This window comes from Theropithecus gelada, chromosome 9 (assembly GCF_003255815.1).
Source record: "Theropithecus gelada isolate Dixy chromosome 9, Tgel_1.0, whole genome shotgun sequence".
NCBI lineage: Eukaryota > Metazoa > Chordata > Mammalia > Primates > Cercopithecidae > Theropithecus > Theropithecus gelada.
Window position 1 is genome coordinate 106,450,046 of NC_037677.1, and position 5,258 is coordinate 106,455,303.

General features: G+C 42.8%; 1 pseudogene across 1 annotated transcript; it reads left to right on the forward strand.

Moving 5' to 3' along the window:
• The first annotated feature begins 1,400 nt into the window (after nt 1–1,400).
• LOC112631667 lies at nt 1,401–2,048 on the forward strand (annotated as a pseudogene). The gene has a single exon (XR_003121175.1). The product of XR_003121175.1 is annotated as a nucleoside diphosphate kinase B pseudogene (transcript).
• The last annotated feature ends 3,210 nt before the right edge of the window (nt 2,049–5,258 follow it).

Below are 5,258 nucleotides of genomic sequence, written 5' to 3' on the forward strand. Positions count from 1 at the left end.
GTTCTCTAGGTCTCTTAGAAAACATAGATTTATTCCTTTAGCCATATATATGCAAATCTGTAAGAAAAGTAATATTGTAGACATCAAGGGAATGAGCACTGTTCAAAACAAAATGTCCCGTAAATGTTAACATGGCAAAACTGGAAGAGTCTATAATGTGACCCAGCATGTTGTTGGCATTGTTGTAAACAAACAAGTTAAGGGCAAGATTCTTGTCAAGCGAATTAATGTGCATATTGAACACATTAAGCACTCTAAGAGATGAGATAGCTTCCTGAAATATGTAAAGGAAAATGATCAGAAAAAGAAGGAAGCCAAAGAGAAAGGTACCGGGGTTCAACTGAAGTGCCAGCCTGCTCCACCCAGGGAAGCACACTTTGTGAGAACCAATGAGAAGGAGCCTGGGCTGCAGGAAACTCTTCCTTATGAATTCATGTATAGTATGTGTTAAAAAATAAAATAAAAGACCTCTGGACTGTAGAAATGTTTTTCTTCATTGAGTAGAAGTGTGGTCCTCTCCCAAAGAAATATTTAAAGCAAGTTTTAATTGTGTCCTAATTCATTTGTGTAACGTCTTTACTATTCAAATTTAATGTATTTCTTGCTGAAAGATGTGAGGTAGTTTATTGTGCAACAAATTACTCAAGTGGTTGGAAAATGGCCAGATTGTATTTATGAAATACTTGTACTGCTTTAAAGATAGTCCCTCTAAATCATCATGGAAGAAATAAAATAATTTAGAAAAAAATAAATAAAAACCTGCAAGTAACAGACTGGAAGAAAATATGTACACTACATACATTCAACAAAGAACTTGTACTCAAAGATTTTTTAGCTTACAAAACAATACTAAGACAAAAAATTTAAAATGGCCAAATATTTAACAGACACTTCACAAAAGAAAATATGCCAATGGCCAATAAACACATGAAAAGATGCTCAACATTATTAGTTGCTAGGAAAATGCAAATTAAAACTGCAATGAGATACCAGTAAATATACATTACAATGACTAAAATTAAAAAGACTAAAAATACCAAGTGTTGGTGAGGATATAGAGCAACTCTCATGATTGCTAGTAGGAATGTAAAATTGTACCATCATTTTTAAGATCATTTGGCAGTTTGTTGAAAATTTAAATCTATACTTACCATATGATCCAGCAGTTTCACTTTTAGGTATTTGTATTAGTCCATTTTTATGCTGCTGATAAAGACATACTTGAGACAGGGAAGAAAAAGAAGTTTAATAGACTTACAGTTCCACATGGCTGGGGAGGCCTCACAATCATGGAGGAAGGCAAGGAAGAACAAGTTACATCTTACATGGATGGTGGCAGGCAAAAAGAAAGAACTTATGCAGGGGAACTCCTTTTTATAAAACCATCAGATATCGGCAGCGCCGCCACCCGGCCCCTCCAGCTTCCCGGACCATGGCCAACCTCGAGCGCACGTTCATCGCCATCAAGCCGGACGGCGTGCAGCGCGGCCTGGTGGGCGAGATCATCAAGCGCTTCGAGCAGAAGGGGTTCCGCCTCGTGGCCATGAAGTTCCTCCGGGCCTCTGAGGAACACCTGAAGCAGCACTACGTTGACCTGAAAGACCGCCCGTTCTTCCCTGGGCTGGTGAAGTACATGAACTCGGGGCGGTTGTGGCCATGGTCTGGGAGGGGCTGAACGTGGTGAAGACAGGCCGAGTGATGCTTGGGGAGACCAATCCAGCAGATTCTAAGCCAGGCACCATTCGTCGGGACTTCTGCATTCAGGTTGGCAGGAACATCATTCATGGCAGTGACTCAGTAAAAAGTGCTGAAAAAGAAATCAGCCTATGGTTTAAGCCTGAAGAACTGGTTGACTACAAGTCTTGTGCTCATGACTGGGTTTATGAATAAGAGGTGGACATAGCAGCAGTCTCCTTCAGCACGGCGTGGTGTGTCCCTGGACACAGCTCTTCATTCCACTGACTTAGAGGCAACAGGATTGATTATTCTTTTATAGAGGATGTTTGCCAATAAAGTTTTTGGAAGCTGGAAAAAAAAAAAAAAAAAAACCACCAGATATCGTGAGACTTATTCACTATCACGAGAACAGCAGGAGAAAGACCTGCCCCCATGACTGAATTACCACCCACTGAGTTCCTCCCACAACATGGAGGAATTGTGGGAGTTACAATTCAAGATGAGATTTGGGTGGGGAGACAGCCAAACTCTGGCCCCTCCCAAATCTCATGTTCTCACATTTTAAAACCAATCATGCCTTCCCAACAGTCCCCCAAAGTCTTAACTCATTTCAGCATGAACTCAACAGTCCAAAGTCCAAAGTCCAAAGTCTCATCCAAGACAAGGCAAGTCCCTACCACCTATGAGCCTGTAAAATCTAAAGCAAGTTAGTTACTTCCAAAATAAAAGAGGGTACAGGTATTGGGTAAACATAGCCATTCCAAATGGAAGAAATTGGCCAAAACAAAGGGGCTAGAGGCCCCAAGCAAGTCCAAAATCCAGTGGGAAAATCAAATTTTAAAGCTCCAAAATGATCTCCTTTGACTCCAGGCCTCACATCCAGGTCATACTGATGCAAGAGGTGGGTTCCCATGGTCTTTGGCAGCTCTGTCCCTGTGGCTTTGCAGGGTGCAGCCTAGCCTCCTTCCTGGCTGTTTTCATGGGCTAGCATTGAGTGTCTGCCACTTTTCCAGGCACAGTGCAAGCTTTCAGTGGATCTACCATTTTGGGATCTGGAGGACAGTGGACCTCTTCTCACAGCTCCACTAGGCAGCACTCCAGTAGGGACTCTGAGTGGGGGCTCTGACCCCACATTTCCCTTCCATACTGCCCTAGCAGAAGTCCTCCATGAGAGCCCTGCCCCTGCAGTAAACTTCTGCCTGGACATCCAGGCATTTCCATACATCCTCTGAAATCTAGGTGGAGGTTCCCAAACCTCAATTCTTGACTTCTCTGCACCCACAGGGCTTGGGGTTTGTCCCCTCTGAAACCATGGCCTGAGCTGTACCTTGGCCCCTTTTAGACATGGCTGGAGCGTCTGGGATGCAGGGCACCACCAAGCCCCTAGACTGCACACAGCACAGGGACCCTGAGCCTGGTTCACGGAACCATTTTTTCCTCCTTGATCTCCAGGCCTGTGATGGGAGGGGTTGCCATAAAGACCTCCAACATGCCCTGGAAACATTTTCTCCATTGTCTTGGGGATTCACATTCTGCTCCTCATTACTTATGCAAATTTCTGCAGCCAGCTTGAATTTCTCCTCAGAAAAATGGGATTTTCTTGCCTATCACATTGTCAGGCTGCAAATTTTCCACACTTTTATGTTCTGCTTCCCTTATAAGACTGAAGGCCTTGGCCAGGCACAGTGGCTCACACCTGTAATCTTAGCACTTTGGGAGGCTGAGGCGGGCAGATCACCTGAAGTCAGGAGTTTGAGACCAGCCTGGACCAACATGGAGAAATTCTATCTCTACTAAAAATACAACATTAGTCAGGCATGGTGGTGCATGCCTGTAATCCCAGCTACTCAGGAGTCTGAGGCAGGAGAATCACTTGAACCCAGGAGGCGGAGGTTGTGGTGAGCTGAGTTATTCCATTGCACTCCAGCCTGAGCAACAAGAGTGAAATTCCATCTCAAAAACAAAAAACTGAATGCCTTTAACAGCACCCAAGTCACCTCTTGAATACTTTGCTGTTTAAAAATTTCTTCCACCAGATACCCTAAATCTCTCTCTCAAGTTCAAAGTTCCACAAATCTCTAGGGCAGGGCAAAATGTCACCAGTCTCTTTGCTAAAGCATAACAAGAGTCACCTTTACTCCAGTTCCCAAGAAGTCCCTCATCTCCACCTGAGACCACCTCAGCCTAGATTTCATTGTCCATATCATTATCAGCATTTTGGTCAAAGCCATTCAAAAAGTCTCTAGGGAATTCCAAACTTTCCCACATTTTCCTGTCTTCTGAGCCCTCCAAACTGTTCCAACCTCTGCCTGTTACCCGGTTCCAAAGTCACTTCCACACCTTCAGGTATCTTTTCAGCAGCACCCCACCCTTCTGGTACCAACTTACTGTATTAGTTTATTTTCATGTTGCTGATAAAGACATACTGGAGACTGGGAAGAAAAAGAGGTTTAATGGACTTACAGTTCCACATGGCTGGGGAGGCCTCACAATCATGGTGAAAAGCAAGGAGGAACAAGTCTTGTCTTATATGGATGGCAGCAGGCAAAAAGAACTTGTGCAGGGGAATTCTCTTTATAAAACCATCAGATATCATGAGACTTATTCACTACCACAAGAACAGCACAAGAAAGACCCACCCCCATGATTCAATTACTTCCCACTGGGTTCCTCCCACAACATGGGGGAATTGTGGGAGTTACAATTCAAGATGAGATTTGGGTGGGGACACAGCCAAACCATATCAGTATTTATCTAGAAGAAATGAAAACACAGGTCTACAAACTAAGTCTTTTATCACAGAACAGTATTCATAATAGCAATGTCAATTAACAGGTAAATGCATAAACAAATTGTGATATGTTTATACAATAGAATACTACTCAGAAACAAAACCAAAAAAACTACTGGTATGTATAGCAACATGAATGACTCTCAGAAACCATATGCTGAACAATCGGAGCCAGAAACAGAAGAGTATGTACCATGCTGTTCATTCATTAAAAATTCCTGAATAGGCAAAACTAATCTACAGTGGCAAAAAGCAGTGGTTGCCTGGAGCCAGAGGTTGGAGGATTGAGTGCAAAGGGGCAGGAAAGTGTTTTGGAGGATGATAAAAATATTCTATATCTCATTGTGCTGATAGTTATGTGGGTGTTTATATCTGTCCAAACATTAGCAGTTTGAGAGGCTGAGGTAGGCAGATCATTTGAGGTCAGGAGTTCAAGACCAGCCTAATCAACATAGTGAAGCCCATCTCTACTAAAAATACAAAAAATTAGCCAGGCATGGTGGCACACACCTGTAATCTCAGCTACTCGGGAGGCCAAAACACGAGAACTGCTTGAACTCAGGAGGCGGAGGTTGCAGTGAGCCGAGATCATGCCACTGCACTCCAGCCTGGGCAACAAAGCAGTGAGACTTTGTCTCAAAAAAAAAAAAAAAAAAAAACCATTAAACTGTACGTTTAAAATGAGTCATTTTATTGTATTATAAATTAAATCTCAGTAAGGTGATTTTTTTTTTTTAACAAAGCATAAATGAATAGTCAGCTGCAAGGGCAACAATACTTTTTCCCCTTC